The sequence below is a fragment of the Nannobrachium achirus genome (genome assembly GCF_963921795.1).
Source record: "Nannobrachium achirus genome assembly, chromosome: 6".
NCBI classification, from domain to species: domain Eukaryota; kingdom Metazoa; phylum Chordata; class Actinopteri; order Myctophiformes; family Myctophidae; genus Nannobrachium; species Nannobrachium achirus.
Genome location: NC_137815.1, coordinates 38,981,945 through 39,002,780, shown reverse-complemented (window position 1 = coordinate 39,002,780; position 20,836 = coordinate 38,981,945). Strand labels below are relative to the sequence as shown.

The 20,836-nt window shown below is 43.7% G+C and overlaps 1 pseudogene across 1 annotated transcript in view; it reads left to right on the top strand.

The window, feature by feature from the left end:
* LOC308287674 (kazrin-like) overlaps positions 1-20,836 on the top strand; it is a 197,688-nt pseudogene that overhangs the window by 133,198 nt on the left and 43,654 nt on the right. The window contains exon 4 of the transcript XR_013963348.1: positions 20,261-20,371. The product of XR_013963348.1 is annotated as a kazrin-like (transcript). The remainder of the gene's footprint in view (positions 1-20,260; positions 20,372-20,836) is intronic.

Sequence of the window (20,836 nt, the reverse complement as noted above, 5' to 3'; positions counted from 1 at the left end):
GGCGCTCCGGGTATTTGCTGTGGATACATGCATGTTGCCCTTCTTTTACCTGTCTGTGTGTCAGATAGAGCAGACCACAAGGGCTATCCATTTAATCTATAAAGTAGCTGACACCCATTTAAGCTATAAGGGACTGTAGGAGACAGCCTGGAGGCAAAACGTGGCCAGCGTGGCCAACCAGCCCTCACCAGCGGTGGACAGTAGTGAAGTAAATCTGTATTTTACTTAAACATGGCCAAAGTATGTGTATTATAAAGTGGGGGCCATATTTTTGTGACTTTCGGTTCCACTACATTTCAAGATGAATTATGAATTAACCTAACAACCTATTTCAAATAGTGAAAGTTGCAGATCTACAAGCTCACAATGTGTTGCGATGCGCGGGTGAGCTTGTAGATCTGCTACTTTCATTCTTATTGATATTTTTTGAACATTTCTGTAAAATCTTTGAATATTGTTTGAAAATGTCTAAATATCAATATAGCAACGCATTGATGTATTTTGTGATTCATACTTTTTAACACTTATACAAAATATATACGAATTCAAAGGTAAATCATTTTGAATTCTTACGTATTTTTTAAGGCAAGTATTCCAATACTTTAACTTAAATTTGACACAGTATCCTTCATTGTTGTTGAGTAATATTTGATCTGGAGTATCTATACTTTGACTCAGGTACTCAAGTACGGTTGAGTACTTTTACCACCACTGTCAGATATAGCCTACCAGCCCACTATAGCTGTCCATTTAAAGTATAAGTTAGCTGTCATCCTGGAGGAAAAACATGGGCCTGTGTGGGTGACCACTCCTCACCCTGACAGACACTGATATGGATCCGTCACCCTGGGGAGGCTGGAGCCCTCACACTTGTGCAAGGTGCACCGCTCGGTTCACTAAAGGACAGGCGGCTCCAGACATGTGTTGCTGCCTTCCCAGAGGTGCAGGGCAGGAGGCTGCGGTCCTGTCACCAGGGGCGTCACACCAAATTCTGGGCCCTGGGTACAAGGATTCACTGCGGGCCCCCCATGAATGTTAACTATTGAAAAATAGCAGATATACAAGCTCACAGCGCGGCACCGAGTGCCGCGCTGCGAGCTTGTAGATCTGCTATTTTTGAAAAATCTTGAAAATGTGTGCCAAGTAACCTATGTTTCCATGTCAGTGATGCTCAAACTTTTTCATGTGAAGGACCCCCCCATCTCAAAATATTTAGTTCCAGGGACCCAAAGCAAACTTAATGTTCACTTAAAAAATACATATATTCAAAGATTTGCGCACATTTTCACGACTTTTCAAAAATAGCAGATCTACAAGCTCGCAGCACGGCACTCGGTGCCGCGCTGTGAGCTTGTATATCTGCTATTTTTTAATAGCTAAAGTTATTAGGGCCCCTCCACCTTGGGCCCTAGTAACTCAGTCCCACTTTCCTAGCCCTTGTGACGCCCCTGCCTGTCACATCATATCTGATGGTAGTCAGGATGAAGAAGGAACTTCACAGCACAGCACCAGGGGGCCACGGCTTCCGCTGGTTTCCGTCTTCCACCCGACTTTACCAGCGCACTTAAAAAGTGTAAGTAATTGTGACAGTAATGGGGCCTCTAGTTAGAAAGTGCTGCTTGTAATAATGAGTTATGTTAAAAGCAATAAGGCACAAGAGGCCCTGGTTTAGAGTGGATTTCAGAACGGCTAAGGGGCGTTATGATTATGAGGTACAGTATAGTGTAGCAGAGTGTCCTCAACCGTTTAGCTGTTCTAAAAAGTATGGTGGACCACAGCCTCACGTTGCTTACTGCTTTTTTAAAGCAGTTACCAAATACATGACATTTTTAATAACAATTTCACTACACGAATAATTACTACAAGAAAATAGTCTCCAAGGAAGTCACTATGCAAATGCAGGGAAGGCACCTGTAAAATGTAGTACTGTATAATGATCTACCTGGTTCTGAAGTGTAGGACGAACAGTAGCACTCCTTTTACCTTGCCATAAAGACAAAATTGTCTATTTAATCAATAAAACATATTGGCTTATGGTTTAACCACTTATACTTTATTGACCGGTGTCTCCCTTGGTCCCCTCCTTTTTCCCCCTCTACACCAAATCTCTTCGCCAAAAATAGCTGATCTACAAGCATGCGACACGTCGCGCCGCGCCGTGAGCTTGCAGTCCACCTATTTTCCCCAGAATGTTTTGCCTATTATGACAGGCCCAGAATAGGGTTCATGTGGTTAAATAAACACAGTATGTGGGGTTTGTGATGTAGTAGATGACATGGTAGCTAGCAGATGGCAGGTGTAAGCATCGCTGTACTGCGCTTGTTACACAGCACAGGTGATGGACGACTTCATTGTCGGTCTGTGTAGCTGACAGTGAGGATGATTCCCTTGTACACCCACCATGCAAAGCTATCTGGCTTACAGGCCCTGTCATCGCCATACGTCTTAGTTCTATTATTCAGACCGGCGTGGAGCTTCTCACTTGGGTCAGCACTTCATAGTGCCGTGTGCATCGCTCTACTCTCACCCCAAATACAAAAACCTCAACATCTCTTTGTGTGGGTTTGTTTGTTGCTCCTACCGCCGGCTCAAAGGCCTGTGTTGTATTATTCAGCCTGCTTACAGTACCATCGGTTGGTGGTTTTGTCCCCACAGAGGTGGATGCTATGCTGCCCGGGGGGGCGGTGGTTCCCCGTTAAATATTTTATTTTAGTGTTGTTTTTGTGTGTTTCCATGCTTAACGAGAATTTCTACAACTGTCTACTCTATACTGTACATGGGGAGATAGTGGAGAGAGTGAAACCTAACTTCTCGTTGGTGAAATAATAGTGAATATTATACTCCTAATTCAGCTGGGGACCCCCTGGAAAAGGTTGAAAAATCACTGCTCTACGACGTTGCTTGTGAAGGCAGAGTGTGAGCTTTTCTCCTGCATACTGTACTTCCATGACAACCTCAGGTGCAGTAAGGGTGTCGGTGTCAGAGGGCGTGCAACAAGTTTGCATGTTCTCCCCATGTCTCCTAGGGTTGATACCCTCACAAAAACATGCAGTAATCCTGGTCTCAATAATGCCTCCCCCTGGCCAGCCGGGGCGCTTGATGGAGGGGAAAGGAACTGGTTGGAATAACGTGTTCCTTCCACGCGCTACGTCCATCCCGGGGAAATCCCCCCTGTCAGGTGAAAAGAAACAACTTGGACTACTCATGCATTGAAGGAAGCATGAGGTCAGTCCGTTGTCTCCCCAGGCGCGGCGAGAGGGAGAGCAGAGCCCAGGATTACATAGGCAATTGGCACTGGGTGAAAATGGGTTGCAAAATCGTGGGATAAAAAAAAATATATATATATTAAAAAAAAGAGGGCGTGCAACTGCTACAACACTTGAACAACCCAGAATTCCCTCCCTCTCTGTATTCTGTTCAGCTTACACAGAGAGACTGGCTGTGTTTGAGGTGTATTCTCAGTTTTCTTCATCTACCAGCAAAAAAAGAGAACACACACATTCGGCTCATCGTTCCCTGTTGCGGGATCAGTTCTCTATGAAGTCGTGACCATGTTTTAAAAGAGTCCCTCTCCTCTACAGCCTAGTTTTACCACCCACTCGACTCAAAACTAAGAATGCTCGTGCTTCACTATTTCTCAAGGCCCTCTCCCCTGGTCTCGAGAGGTTTGACGCAGGGCAACGCAACTCGAGACGACGTGCAACGTCACTCACGGAACGCCAATCAGAGCCTCACTGAATGCGGCGTTAGTCAATAATGAAGTAAGCAGGGAGGGACGTGGAGTGGAACATAATAAGCGCTTCCCCTGTAAACCCGACGTCACCGCGGGTCCTGTCAGTGAGGAAGGGAATGGCTTGTGGTGCGTTTGGTGTGAAGTCTCTGTGGATGCTCTTTTGAATTGCCCAAATTCCGGAGGATCAAACATACATACAGTATGCATAATTCATAGGATATGGAATACTAAATGAGGGCAAAGATGGAGCAAAGTAAGAGGTGCTGTGTAAAGCTCCTTTAGGGAGGAGAAAAATATTTGTCCATTTATGGAACAGAGATTATTTTTATACTGATTTAAATCTGAGACATGTAGACAGGGACTTTAGGGGAACATTTTGAAAGAAATGAATAAGTCAATTTATATTATCGTCACTACACAATATCATTATCGTTATTATTTGTAAAAAAATATATACATAGCGACATTTGATTTTTTTTAATCCATATCACCCTGCCCTTCTGCTCTGGGTTTGTTCTGTCCCAGTCCAGCTGTCCAGGGTGGAAGGGTGCTCTGCACTGGACCGGCGGGGTTGGGAGGCAGCTGGAGACTGGGTGTGTGACACTCTGCTATGACTGGCATGTGTGACCAGAGCACTAATCAGGGGTGCAGGGCCTGCGGGGCCAAGGGGACAGAGGGCAGCCATGCTTCTCACATTTTCCAAATGTCCCCGCGTACTGTGAGAATAAGAATTATTGAATGCTTTAACCAGTGAAAAATAGCAGATATACAAGCTCACAGCGCGGCACCGAGTGCCGCGCTGCGAGCTTGTAGATCTGCTATTTTTGGAAAAAGTCGTGAAATGTGTGCAAATCTTTGAATATATGTATTTTCAAAGCGAACGTTTGTGACTCAAATTTTGCTTCTGGGTGGTCCCTGGAACTAAATATTTTGAGATGGGTGTCCGTGGCCAAATACATATCATTTTGGGGGTCCTTCACATGAAAAGGTTTGAGAACCTCTGACATAGTAGTCTCTCAAGAACAGACTAACTGAGCTCCAGTTAAATGAAAAGGACCTTTTCTTTGACGATGTCTGGCCAGATTGCTGACATAGAAACATAGGGTTTTTCAAAAAACCTTAGAAGGATTCAAAAGACACTTATAGAATCGGGTCAAAATTCAAATTTTCACAATTTTTCAAAAATAGCAGATCTACAAGCTCGCAGCGCGGCACTCGGTGCCGGGCTGTGAGCATGTATATCTGCTATTTTTCAAAAGTTAAAGCATAAAATAATGATACACAATAATGTGTACCCGTTCTAAATGGGTTAAAGAGGCTGATATGGCCGTCACCATCGCGGTCATCGTTATCACAGCGTTTTCTACAGGCGGGAGGGAGAGTGACAGGAGCCTCCTGCCTGGTGCAACAGTTAATCGAACAAATCAATTTAATCCATTTGCGCAAAATAAAGTAATCGATTTAACCTGTTCTGAGGCCTATTCTACAAATGCCTTCTTTCAAAGAATGTTCAAAAATTGCTCAAAAATTGCAGATGTTGATGTGCTGTCAGTAGCTTGTATATCTGCTATTGAATAGCCAACCCCAAATCTTAATTTTAATAATCAATCTCCTTTTGGGCATGTCATTATAGGCAGACATTTTAAAAAATAAAATACATGCTTATCGATTATTACGAAAAAGAAAAGTAATCATAATGTCAATAGCAATCAATAGTTGCAGTCCTACTTCTTTCTTTCAGACAGATTGTCTATGCTTTAATCTTCACTTTAAATCCCACATCATCTCGCTTCTGCCCCCGCGGGTCACTGTGATGAGCTAGCAGCCCAGCTGTGACCCACTGTCACCATGATAGAAGAGCTTGTGTGTGTGTGTGTGTGTGTGTGTGTGTGTGCGCGCGTGTGTGTGTGTGTGTGTGTGTGTGTGCGTGTGTGCGTGTGTGCGTGCGTGCGTGCGTGCGTGCGTGCGTGCGTGCGTAGGCCAAGGAAGTAACTCCCACATATGTTTTGTATTTTGAAATGGCCCTTTATTTATTTTTTACTTTAATTTCACAATGTCGGTCAAAACAGGCTGAAATCTTGCCCAAAAAATGGGGATGACAAACATAATAGACATGAGTCAAGCCTTTAGACACTGACTCATAGGCCTAATCTAAAAACACAGAATAGAGTACTGAATGTACGTACGCATGCAGATCACTCCCTTTTGTCTAAACTAGAGGTTTGGGCCACTAAAGCTAATTTCCTCATATCTACCCTGTTCCTTCTGTATGATGTGGGAAATGCTGTTGTAAAAAAAAGTGCCTCTGCAAAGTTCTGGCCTTCAAAGGGGGACACAATCACAATAAAATTCAAGCGATGGTGACCTTTCTCTCTGTTCTCCCTGCTGGGATTCAAACGCATTGAAAGTTCAGCTCTGTCTCTCTCGGCGGTGTTCACATTGTCTCGCCAGCCCCAGTCCTCCCATCTGAGGAAAGAATCACTGTATTGTGCCTCCTTTTGTTCAGGTCACACATTATTACACTAGCTCCTCGTTTGTCTCTGCTCAGAGTATAAGAAGTGAAATTCTGCTTTGCCACTGTCACAGAAGCTGCAGTATGTTCAAACGGGCAGCCAAAAACAGACATTTTGGCCTAGCCAGTTTGGAATCAGATCAGTGGTGTAAAGTAACTAAGTACATTTACACAAGTACTGTACTTTTTTGAGGTATTTTTTACTTTTAAAGAAAAAGAAAAAATATATTTAAATCATTCCTAGGTGGTTTGAAATTTGAATTTGGATGTTCGGATGTTCTCAGCAAGCGACACCGTCAGATCACTGTATTGCGTTATGGCGTTATCACAGAGACTAATGCAGATAAGTAGACGATATCTGAATTTGCACATAACAGTCAGTCCTAAAGCTTGTATTTGAGGAACAAATCAGATTTGCCTGTAGCCTGTACATAACCAGATAACCAGGTCAGTCACTGACTAGTGCAATTAAAACTTAAGATCATTGTCTTCAAAAAGGTCTAAGTTGGATCAAACAGTGTACAATCTACAATATAAACACTGTAGAATAATCCCACACATCACAGGGCTATCAAGAAACACTCATTATCTTGCCCGTAATGGATTCCATTTCCCGCTGATCCAGCTACAGTGATAAAGGTTTGGAGCGCTCAATGGATTGTTCCTTACAGAAGCCAACATCAAGGATTATCTGACTTGCATTACTCTGGGCTTCTTATTGGTTAAGCTCGAACCAACCTTAGATTGGCAGCCCAGCGCCCCGACAGTGTTGCTCATTAGATCATTTTATCGTTCCAGTAGTACGGCACAATTAAAGCCTGTTACTGGACGGGTTTCAAGTAAGGTTGAAATTTTGTCATCTCTGCTCGTACTCGCCTTTCCACATCACTACAGAGTTGTTATCGTGATGATCTCGGTGCTTAATAATAGACAGGGGTGGTTTCCCCATCTCCAGAATACTTCAGCTGTGTTTTGGTCCCCGCATCGCAACAATGAGTGCTTTGTTTAATCACAGGGCTGAGCGCGTCCATATCAGTAATGTTGTGAGCAGGTGTTCAACTGGCCCAGGGTGCAACTCTGAGCTACTGACGGAAAGGGCATTCGCTGGGAGCGCAGAGCCTACTGACCCTGTCTGCTCAAACCTGACTAAATGGCAGACCAAGTATGAATGAACAGCATGAATATGTAGTCAACACTTTCACCACCAGTCATTTTACCATTCCTGTTCTCCCCGTGTCCCCTAGGGTAGGTACCCTCACAAAAAACATGCTGTAATCCTGGTCTCTATAGTGTGTGCCAGCGGCTACGTCATTGTAGTCCTTAGCGGCCATTTCTTGGTTCAAAACACAGGTGTTTCAATTGTTTGATTGCATAGAACTAATGCTATAGTCTAATCAGAACACCTGTGTAAGGCTGTGTTTACCCAAGAAATGGCCGCTCTTAGAACTACATTTGGCACACCCTATACTGCCTCCCCTCCTGACCAGCCGGGGCGCCTGATGGAGGGCAAAGGAACTGGTTGGAATAACGTGTTCCTTCCACACGCTACGTCCTACGGGGGATGAGCTCAGTTAGGGGCTCTCCCTATAGGTTGACAGAGGGAGAGCAGCACCCAGGATTACAGTTTAGGCAATTGGCACTGGGTGAAACATGGGTTACAAAATTGTGGGATAAATTTAAAAAATCACACGCAAAAAAAACCGTGTTGTTTTGGATGAGTTAGCTGTAGCTCATATATCGTAGCACTTGCCGAAAATGGCAGATTTTCAAGGTGTAAGCTTGAAAGCTTACAACTCCCTGCACGACGGTGTAGAAATTATACATTATTTCCACATTCTGTCAAAATCCACAGCCTGCTGAGGCGAGCAGCACCGACCGCTTTAATGGTCGACCCTGGACACTTGTCATCTTCAAGTGATCCCCCCCCCTCCTCCTAGACGTAATGGATGTGTCCCTGAAGATGTCCTTTTTTCAGTGCATAATCCTCGGGTCAGGCTGCAGTGGGCCTGTGGACACTCTTAGCAGCAGCATACCAACAACACCCGCCGGCTGTGGATCAAACATAGCAGCCTTGGAGCAGTCTTTCAGGGCTAATACTCTGTAAGTGCCGCAGCTATTGATTCACTGTGTCACCTGCGATTATACACACAGATTAATAGACAGCCAGTTTTCAGCTCCCGGCGAGCCATAATATCATAGGAGAGGCGTTTGGTGGCAGTGCCTGGGATGCTTGTTTGAGTTGCATAATAGAGAAGTGACAGCCCGGCCAAAGATGTATAGCATACTATATTATAACTGTATTATAGTTTGGCTTCCAATCTGTCCCGGAGGAGAGCTCATGCCTTTCATATTTCTTATGTGGTGAGGAGTGTGCTGAATACAAAGCAGAGGTCCCTGCTGCTATTTGTTCTTGTTTTTTTAATGTTTCACAGAACTCGAATGTTGTTGTTTTTTCTTTGTTAACGTTTTTTGGTTGGATCCCACTGAGCCCCTATATCTGTGAATGTCTGTAATAATTTGTGGCATAATCTAATAATCTGTTTGAAAAAAAGCACAACAATCGCTTGCAAACTCTGATTGACGGCAACAGAAGGCGGAGTTCTTCACCTCCACCTTTCCTGATTTTTCAAGGCAATAACCCTTTGATTATCCTGTTTATATACTGCACCATGGCCATTCGGCAAAGGATTAGAAATAAGTAATGTTCATAAAAAATCACTTTAATCTTTCCGCTAATGCAGATAAGGCAGTTCTATGGCTCTGTGCTGGCAACCACACACAGTGTTAGACACTCACAACAGCATGTAAACAATGTACAAAACTCACACTGGGAAGCGGCCAGTTCTAGGTATGCCTTGCCTATGGTTTTTCCTCTGATCAGTGCCTTATGCCTGAAGCTGTACAGTACCCATCAACAAACCACTGCCTGGGTGTCTGGTAGGAGTCCATCTGCATTCTGTTGGCAGGGATTCGGATGATGGAGCTGCACAAGCCAGTGGCTGATAAAGCACTGCAGGGACTGTGTGAATGAAAGGGATGAACGAGATCTCTTAAAACACTGAAGCACGTACGGTACCTGGCAGTCCATCCAACACCGTCGTGTATAACCAAGAGAGATGGCAGAGTAAAGGCCCATTCCCACTGGGCCAGATAACAGATAAAAAAATCTTTCTCCAGATAAAAAGAATATCTGTGATAGATCTTTTTTTTATTATCTGTATCTACCATCCACTTGAATGGGAAAATATCTGGAGAAAGAGATTTTTTTATCTGTTATCTGGCCCAGTGGGAATGGGCCTTAAAGCCGGGATTTATACCTGGTTGCAGGTATAAGATCTGAAGATCTACAAGCTCACAGTGTGTTGAAGCTCGGCATGTTGTGAACTTGTAGGTCTGCTATTCTTGGTGTCCAACAACACACGCAACACGGTATATGAAGCACTTAACTGTGTGTGTGTGTGTGTGTGTGTGTGTGTGTGTGTGTGTGTGTGTGTGTGTGTGTGTGTGTGTGTGTGTGTGTGTGTGTGTGTGTGTGTGTGTGTGCGTGCGTGTGCGTGTGCGTGTGTGTGTGTTTGCTGGCTTGCAGTCTCATCATGGCAAAGGTTAGAAGCACAAAGGCACAGACTCCTTTCACGCAGTTCACAGTGTTAATTTGAGCGAGGAATTGCCGTGAAATTCCACATAGTGTTTCGAGTCGCTCTCACACCATGCCTTGTCAATTTAGATGCATGATGATGAGAGGAAATAATAGACATTTCAACACAATGCTTGTCACCCAGAGGGGAAACAGTTACTGCATGTAGCTAAGTGGGTCAATTCTTAAGAGGTTTCATATTTTAGGATTTATTACAGAGGAATTTCTCCCCATTAAGCATCTGAGCTTTATTTTTGCCCCTACATTAGTTAGAGATTTGGATAGTGCTTCAGCACATTGCCTATTTCAGTGAGGGAAAAATAAAAGCACAATAAAATAAACAATTAACATGAAAACAATATTTTTTTTATAAACGGTTTCTCATCATCACCACCAGCTGAAATGAACCCAAGAAGGTTCCAGTGCTGTCGTTAGTTCTCTAATGAAACAAAATCAGTCCGAATATTTAGTGTTTGCCTAAAACACTGTACATGACCATGCATAAGAGAGAACTATACTATATGTACTGTATCCACATGTTTTGCTGAGGTGTCCATTTCACAGTGTGATTCAGCAGCCAAGTACCCACAGACTACAGAATATTATTCATAGAGTGGTGATAAACCATGCATATATTAATCCATATTCTCACTACTGGCAATAGACTGCACAGATTTATTGATAGACTGACTGTACAACATTTTGTACAGATATTTCGTGCCAGAATCTAATCTAATCTATTTTTTCTTTCTTTTTTCTTTTTTCTTTTTACTCTTTCCTGTGCCACTCCTGTATTTCAACCTGGCTGCTGTTGTTGCTGTGAAACATTAATTTAATAAAAGGTTTATCTTAACTTAAACCTATCCTATCTTGTAAGCAATGCTTAACATTTTAACCCATGGCATCCCTAATTTAGGAATGTCATTATAGACAGAAAGAAAGTTAAATATAAAAAAGAAAAAAGATAAGCTAAACTATATCACATCTACAGTACAAGCATACAGATGTATATATTTATTGCTATTCATCATGTGACTACAGTATATAGCAGTGTTGATAATTTTTTTTAGTTTTAGTGTAGTTTTAGTTGATTAAATATCATAAGATTTTACTCAACTAAAATGTATTTTGGCGGCCCTTGATGGCATCGTAATGGCATATTTTACACTTGGTTGCATGCTGAAAATAGCCAATCTATAAGCTCACAAAGCGGTTGTGAGCTTGTAGATTTGCTATTTTCAGAGCACATCACCCGAACGCAACAAACCTAAAATGACTTGTCTTTTAGTTCTACTGGACCTCTTCTCCACTAGTCTCTCCATAGCAACATTTTAGTCTAGCTTGTATTTGTAACATATTTAGCCTTAGTTTTAGTCATCATAGCTTAGTTTTTATTTGGTTATGTTTTCGTCAGTGAAAAGGGGCATTCGTCATAGTTTCAGTCGATGGAATCAACACGGGATGGAGCTCAAAACAAGGCTCTGCTTCAAACTCAAACTAATTTATTGAGTACCCGGTTTCAATAAGCTTTGGGCTTATCAAGGACGTCATGTTTTAACAATCAAGACAAGAGGCGATTAAGAAATTATTACAGTACTATTCATAATTTAAAGCCATAACCTCTTATTGCACACTAATGAATGATTGTTTTAATGATATTTAATGATAATATTTGTTACTTTTGTTAATTGTCTAGCCTGATACTTCAGTCCGCACATCACCACCCCCTGTTGGTGGGTGGTTTGTAGTGTGGACTGAAGCTGCACATATTTTATTCTATTTCGAGCGCGCCTGAAGAGCGGGCGCATTGAATGGGCCAATCAGGGTTGTATGCTTGGGGCACGTGGTTTGGCTGCTCCGGTCCCAGCCCCCTCCAAACAGAGCTCTTGAGCTCACGTGAGACACGCTCATGGACTCTGATTGGTGTCCTCTGCCCACGTGAGAGTCTAGTGGACTCTGATTGGTCCGTGAAAACTGTCATGGCGGAGTCAGACTCGACTCGTATTATTTTAATAAACGATGCAATAGTGCCGTTTCTTCACGTTTTAATACCATTTTGCACTAACGTAAACATGCAGACATATAATATGTTATGAGAAATAACGTATTTTTGCAATGTCACGCCACGTCGCTGTCGCGCGTGTGTGTGTGTGTATGTGTGTGTGTGTGTGTGTGACGTCAATAGGCTTTAGCCCGCCCACGCCGAAGTAGAATCTCCGTCCGTAATCTCAGACTCTCATCCCGAAGTGAAACGTAGTGTGAGATGTCTGGCGCTCGCAGTCAGGCAATTAATTGTCTTCTTCATAGATGGTGGTCAGCCACAAACTCACAGTCCCAACAATTGGCCAATAAAAAAAATATACCATTTCTGTTGAGAATTTGTCTCACAAAATACAAAATATTAGAAAACACTAAATAGTGGGCTCGATAAAAGCCCGGCTCAATAAGCAGGATCAATATGTCTGTCTGTCAGTCAGAAAGTTTCCATGCCTATACAGTAAGGTCAGTGCCCTCAGACAGGAGGCTATTCCAGGGCATTGTAATCCCATGCCAACGTGTGATTGTATTCTCTCTCTCTGCCTTGTCATGATGGATAACAGTGAATGTGTCGGCTCCAGTGAATGCCAGTGCAATTAAAGGTTGGCAGAGGGTTGGCAGAGATGAGCCTGTCTGCAAAACACTGATAGTTGCCTCCTCATTCTGCATGAATAGCGTCCACTTTGATGCCCTTCCTTGGCTGTGAATGTGTCTCCTCTTTTCTGTGATGTACCTTTCTAAAGTGGGGGCTTCCTCTGTCTGTCATTCACTGTAGGCATACTGGCCGGGAAGGCCATTCATTCAGGGCAGGAAGTGTATTATTAAAAAGAGTCAAAAGAGCTCTTTCAATCAAGTGAAATAGTTGAATATCTTAAGGGGTTATATAATAGAAGGCTTTTCATTTATTGTAGCCAGGTAAAGGGATAGTTCACCCCCAAAATGACTTTTTTCTATCAATTACTCAATCCATGGAGACTTGAATTCATGGATTATTATTTTTTTGTCGCATTCCTAAGCCAATCATTTGAGGAGAATCTTTGTGTCTCCATAGGGAACAAAGCAGGCTCTTTGTGTCTCTATAGGGAACAAAGCAGGCTCTTTGTGTCTCCATAGGGAACCACTGCTGGTCATGAAATTATTGGCTTAGGAATGCCACAAAAACAAATAAATATCCATGAATTCAAGTCTCCGTAGCGTAAGTAATCGATCGATAGAGATAAAGTGATTTTTGGGGGTGAACTATCCCTTTAATGAAGTGCAAAAATTCATTAAAGGGAAATCTCCCTTAATGGTTGAGACAGTACTTAACCACACAAATCCTAACGTCCCCATTCTGAGATGAACATTCGGTGAAAAACAGCTCACAACATGTCACAATGAGCTATTACATCAGCTTTTTCAGCGAAGAGATTTATTGTAGCGGGGGAAAAAAGAAGCCAACCTTGTATAGGCCCCTGTGGGACTCTGTGATGCCTATATTTGATTTGTCGGTTAAGCAGCCATTGGACGACAGAATTGCTTGCTGAAAATACATTTAAACTCTTTTTCTCCCCTCTACACTCAACTTAGTCGTGTTATGGCAATTCCCAATGTTCGATAAGTAACAAGTAAGGAGATGTCTGCACACTTCAGCCAACAGTCGGTAGAAGGACTCAGAGTTTATTTGGGTAGTCATTTATGAAGTGCCCAGGTAGTATGTTTTTTTGGCTCGATAAGTAACATTGTCATACAACAAAACAACAAACCAGGCTTTTCTTGGCACCGATGGCCGCCTGAAGGATCTGCCTCTTCCGGAGTCACACTTCCCATCCTTCCCGTTGTTATGCGGAGGAAACATATTAATATCTCATGGGTGTTTACCCTTGTGATGTTGTTTATCCTCTGCCTCGCCGGTGAGGAAGTGTCTTATTAGTTTCAAAAAGATCTATCATAAAGGTTTAATGAGAAATGCGTTGAGATGGCGAATGCTCGAGTGAACCAGCCTGATGGATATCAGCTGTCAATGTCAGATTTACACTTCGTCGCACCGCGGTTTCGCGCGGCGCAAATGGCCGATCTTGAAGCAACGCACCGCATCGCGAGCTCGTCGATTGGCTATTTTTGGCACGCAACACCGGTATATGACGGAATATGTGATCACAAAGGGCTGTTTCATATGTAGGCTGTGCAGGGGTGCGACAGTGAGGCGAGGGATCCACCGATAAAGGGGAGAGAGAGCGAGAGGGAAGATGAGATAACCATTTCACTCGCCACGTCTAAAGTAAATTGTTTCTTGTTGTGACTGACAGCGCAGTCAATAGCCTGTTGCCTGTGTTCTTGTGGCGTCCTCAACCCCAGGCGGGCGGGCGGCCAGCGGCGGCCCCCGCCAGGACTCCGCCTCATTATTTCCATAACCTCTGACCCCTGCCCAGCAGAGGTTTGACCTGGCAGAAATGAGCTGCTTGATAAAGTGTCCATTCCTCCTCGGGAGGATGTATCCTATCCCATTCCCTCCTCCTGCCAGGCACTGTACTGTATATCCTCGTTGTCGGGTGGAAACCTTGTATGTCCAAAACCGTTTGTTTTGTATTTATCATTTTAAAAATGATTTAAACTAGTGAAAACAGCCGATCTACACTTGTAGATCTGCTGTTTTCACTACTTTTGTGCGACGGCCTTGCATGATGAATAAGGGCTTTACTTTGCGAAAGGACGTGCAAATTTGAAACTTGGAGATACAAGGTTTCCACTCGACAACGACGATATCCTATACTGGACTGACAGACTGCTGCTCCCCCCCTCCAATGAAATACAACGGAACCTTGCTAATTCAAACCTTTAGGCCAGGGGTTCTCAAACCTTTTCAGGCCGTGACCCCCAAAATAAACATATTTGAACTGGGGACCCCCACCCTGACAAGCACTTTGAATTGTAGGTATTACATTTAATGTGACTCGGTTCTACAGATAAATATTGTGAAAATAGACGATCTACATGCTCACAACGCCTTGCTGTGCGAGGCGTTGTCAGCAGATCTGCTATTTTCACAATGTTCGCCTCTTGCTTACTTAATATTTGAGAGTGAGAGAGAGATGCTGGAAGAGGAAAGATGGAAATAGAGATAGAAAGAGGGATGGAGAAGGAGAGAGAGACAAATGGGAGAGAGACAGTGAGAGAGAGTGACAGAGAGAGAAATTGAGAAATAGACAGAGGGAACAAAGTAAAGGTTTAGGGAAATGTTAGGACTGCTGAAATACAGTGAAAGCTTACATGTACACACACACACACACACACACACACACACACACACACACACACACACACACACACACACACACACACACACACACACACACACACACACACACACACACGTGCGCACACACACACACACACACACACACACACACACACACACACACACACACACACACACACACACACACACACACACACACACACACACACACACACACGCACACACACAAATAGCCTGTACGATCCATCAAAATCACCTTGCTAGGCATTATGCTTGTTTCGTACATGGCTCTATTCTCGTACTGTACATGCTGTAAGGTTTGAAACAAAGGCTCAATTAATTTCCCAAAGAACAGAAGATTGTTCTCATGGTCTTTTATTGATGTTTTTAATTCCCATGTTTATTCACACGCTCATAGCTATCCAACGTCTTCAGTTGTAGTGCTGTGCTGGAACAGACAGGGAATTAGTTTCACTGCCAGTAGCATCTCTCCATCCCTCCCTCTATCTCTCTCTCTCCCTCTCTCTCTAGCTCTCTCTATCCATCTCTCACTCTCACTCTCTCTCTCTCTCTCTCTCTCTCTCTCTCTCTCTCGCTTTCACTTTCTCTATTCCCCTCTTTCTCTCCCCCTCTCTTGATCTCGCCCCTCCCCCTTTCTGTTTTCTCTCACTCACACACACACACACACACACACACACACACACACACACACACACACACACACACACACACACACACACACACACACACACACACACACACACACACGCTACTGTGTACTCACTGTGTGTAGTCCTTCAGTGTACTGTAAAGTGGCCGCAGGTGCACAGGTTCCAGTCTATAGAAATGTCAAGGACTCACAGTGCACAGCAACACTACTTCAAAGAACAGCGTAGAACAAGTCTTTTAAAGGCATTTTGTTCCAACACCTTATTTCATGCAGTGTTTCACATGCTGAAGAATTGCTGTGAATGCTTTTTATCTGTTCTAGTAAACCCTAGCTGTGAATGACAAATGCCCTGCACTGTGCTATAGGAGAAGCCTATTTTTCACTGTTTATTAGAACGTTTTAGGCTGTTTAGCAGTATAGCAAATCCCCTTTTAATGAAAAAGTATTTATTTTAAACACAGGAAATGTCAGCTGCTTAATGCTATATTATTTGTACGGCTTGCAAAGTTTGCAATTACACGCGCAGGAAACAGAACGTGGGTCAAGATGGTTTTGAGGCTTTCAGAGAGATTAAGATGATTATTCCTTATCCTTTACTATAAATCAATGAGGTGGCTAATCTCCAATTCTCTCTCCCCCTCTCCCCCTCTCCCACTCTCTCTCTCTCTCTCTCTCTCTCTCACACACACACACACACACACACACACACACACACACACACACACACACACACACACACACACACACACACTACTGTAAGTTGGGCAGTTCAATAGCAGTGGCGTCAGTTCAGCAAAAGCTAGGGTATGGCAAAGATGGGAGTCCTCATGGAAAATAGGCATTACATCTTGGATAACACGGTTCTATTGTGAAAATAGCAGATCTACATGCTCACAACGCCTCGCGCTGCGAGGCGTTGTGAGCATGTAGATCGGCTATTTTCACAATGTCTAAAAAAAAAAAGTTGTCAGTTTTTTACACAGGTTTCTACCGTTTCTTGGGATGGATATGGCAGCCTGGAATGGTTTTTCAAGTGCAGCTAAACATTTGTAGTTATTTTACTGTAATTTAACAACATAATAACCAGCACAGATAGACAAAGAGACATCCATGGATTTATATTTAAAAGTAACTTTTATTGGGGCGTCCGGTGGCCTACTGGTCAAGGCGCATATCACATAGGCACCGCCACATAGGCATGGTTGCCGCGGCGTCGCTGGTTCGATTCCTGATCCGGATGACATTTGCCGTATGTCACTCCCCATCTCTCTCTCTCCCCATTTCCTGTCAGTCGACTGTGCTATCAATAAAAGGCATAAAAGCCAAAAAAAGTAACTTTTATTTTCCCTCCTGGACCCAGGGTATGGCAGCTGCATACCCCTGCCATACCCAATTGACGCCCCTGGGCAGTTGTAGAGGTGCCCACCATGTTCGTGGGTTTCCTGTAACCCAATTTGCATATTAAAGGCGGGGGAAAGGTCAGCTGAACACAGCACCTAAACAGCTATCGACAGGAGAGGAGGAAGGATGTGAGGGGTGGGGTGGGGTGGGGGGGGGGGGCTAAGGTCAGCCAACTAGAGGAAATTGCCGCTGTCGGGCCGAAACCTCTTATCTCCATAATTCTAACTTGGTGTCTTTTTGTAAATTAATGTCCTACTTGATCATACCGCAGCGTTACATGAAAGCATCAAAAGTAGCAGATCTGCAAGCTCGAAACGTGGCGCAAAGCGATTCGAACTTGTAGATCTGCTACTTTGGGATTTTTTTTATTGGATTGCTGAAAGGTAACAGCTTGTACATAGTGAGGTTTCCACCCGACAGAGACCAAATGAAACTGTCAAGAATGATTGCAGATTAGGGAAGCAGTGTGAGAACACTTGCTCCCATCAAGGAGTGCAGATGGTTGTTGTGCAGTGAGGCCAACGGCTGCTTATTTATTTTTAAAGACTTGTTTTTGGGGCTTTTATTCCTTTATTGATAGGACAGTAGACTGAAAAATGAAAATGGGGGGAGAGACGGGGAGAGACATGCGGCAAAGGTCGTCCGGATCAGGAATCGAATCGGCGCCGAAGTGGCATGCGCCCGGACCAGTAGGCCAGCGGGCGCCCCGCCAACAGCTGCATGCTTATTGTGTTATACAGTACTCAAATTGCATATAGGCCTAATGAAATAAACTGAATTCACTAAACTTCTTTTAGTGAATAAAACATAAGGTGAGCAGTAGAAGTAGGCCTAGTGGTGCAAACATTTATCTATTGTATTAACACTTTAGGACCTCTTAATCAATGAATAAATAGTCAAAAACACTTTTACTGGTGTGCGTGCGTGCGTGCAGTGCATGGATGTGTGTGAAGATCTTCAGAATCACTAAGATTTCAGATCAATATGCTTTGGGACCTGAGGCCATTTTCAGAAGAAAGTTATTTGAGTTTCTTTCATTTGCGGCTCGCTCAATGAAATGACTGCTGCATTCCGTATAGCCTCGATGCATCATTCGTTTCTTTTATAACCTTTCATTTTGAACACGTTGGATTTAAAACCTCAATGAAAGGCTGTGGCTGACAATAGTGTGTGTGTGTGTGTGTGTGTGTGTGTGTGTGTGTGTGTGTGTGTGTGTGTGTGTGTGTGTGTGTGTGTGTGTGTGTGTGTGTGTGTGTGTGTGTGTGTGTGTGTGTGTGTGTGTGTGTAGGGGGGGGGTCGTAATGAACGCTAGCCGCTGCCTTCCTCTGTTCTCTTCCCATGTGGAAAGCTTTTAAAGGTACTGTATGAAATGGGTTGTTTGAAAAGTTAATTACATGAACCCTCGCCCTGTGTGTTCCCTATGCATGTGATATTAGGCCATCATTAGGCGAAAATAGGCGATCTACAAGCTCACAATACGTCGCTAGCTTATAGAACAGTGTAGAACTGGTGTAGAGGGAGAAAATAGAGAGAGACAGTTATAGTACAGAGCCCAAGGGGGTCAGAGTGTTATGGTTTTAGGGGTTAGCTATACTGAATGTCATTCAAAATTGCTTAGGAAAACATTCTTTCTACATTCTTGTAAAAATGGTTTGCATAGAACATAATATATTCATATATGGTATGGTTATCAACGGCATAATCTGATGAGAATGCACAAGAGATTTGACGCTGATCATGTGGTTATTTGTGAAATACCCTAAAAAAAAAGCTCATAAACTGAATGAACACTGAACTAGAACTGCACGCTGTCGAGGTGCCAACTTGCTTCTTGTGCACAAGTAGGCCATGTATGGCCTACTTGTACGCCAGCAGAGTGTGCCATGAGTGCACTCATCACTGCCATCACCACTGGCAATGCCAGTGACATCACCACTGGCATCACCAGGAATGCTGGTCCCTGAATGGGCTATACGGGTTTAAACACACACAGCTACCTACCTACCTCATAAGAGAGATAAACGAGCAAACGTTGATCAAAATAACAATTCTTCTACATTCTCAATTTGTGTAGACTTCTTGCAAAATTAATAATAAAATGTAACTCTTGAGAACGTAAAATGCAACCAAATGGACCCGGCGTACAGGTCCATTTGGTTTCATTTTACGCTCTCTAGAGTTAAACATCTATGCTGGGGACCACCTGGAACCCCCTCAAGGACCACAGGTGGTGAAGAAGAAGAGAATCTAGGTGAATAAGGAGAGAGGAAGTCGATGAGCCTTGGCTCTCAGAGCTCATCACGCCCAGCAGAGCTCCATCAGTGCCATTAGCTGAGGGGATGTTAGGCAGAGCGGCTCTGCGGGGTGCACATCTGTGGAATCACACAGATGGACGGACTCCATCTCAGGAGCATATACTCTATAGATGGTACCAGTCCCATAGCAAGGGGGAAATGATGTGGGGAAAAGATGAGAGGGAAGGGATCCGAATAAGTGGTCAAATAAACGCTGAGGTGGGATCCGGGTAATTACCAACCAGTGAACTGCACCGAACTATTTGCTAAAGATGATGTTCGCAAATTGAGTCGAACGTGTCCTTGGAGTGCGTGCCGGCACTGACAAAAGCTGTCGTGACTCATCTGATTGAGTCACGTTACAGCTCGACACGCATACAAACGCACACACACGCACGCATGCACGCACACGCACACGCTCACCCACTCCTCTACTTTATCCAGAACTGTCTTTCTCTTTCCACTTCAACAACAGCACCAAGAGAATTCCTCCACAAGCAGTACTAATGACACACGCACACACTAGCACATACACAGACACACACACACACACACACACACACACACACGCACGCACGCACATCGCACAAGTACAGAAACTGGAACACAGAAACCCAGCTGTTAACTCCTCTGTATAAACCTTACACTGTCACCGCTCTCGCTTTATGTAGTATGAATAAACAGTTTTCACCTTGGCCTCCGTGTAGGCCTAGTCTAATTAGAGTTTGTTTTTCCTCGCAGACCCATCTGTGCATCACAGACAGAAGACCATGGTGACAGACATGTGCTACCACCCCACGGAGATCTCCAGCCTGATGGACTTCGGTACCCCTGACTCCTCACTGGGGAAAGGTAAGGCATTGCCTTGGAGCAGTGGCGTCAGTTCAGCAAAAGCTAGGGTATGGCAAAGATGGGAGTCCTCATGGAAAATAGGCATTACATTTTGGATAACACGGTTCTATTGTGAAAATAGCAGATCTACATGCTCAGCGTGAGGCGTTGTGAGCATGTAGATCGGCTATTTTCACAATGTCTGGGGAAAAAAACAACTTTTGTCAGTTTTTTACACAGGTTTCTACGGTTTCTTGGGCTGGATATGGCAGCCTGGAACGGTTCAAGTGCAGCTAAACTTGGCATGTTAGTAAACGTGCCACAATTAACAACCAGTAAGACTCCCTAATCGGGAAAATAGGGCAAAAATGTGTTTTTCCAAAATCTTCCTGATCCATGTTGATGACATGAGTGTAGACATGCTGTGTAGTGATTTACGTGATTTTAGGGCAAAATCTGTAGGAGCAGTGTCCAAAAATGTGTTTT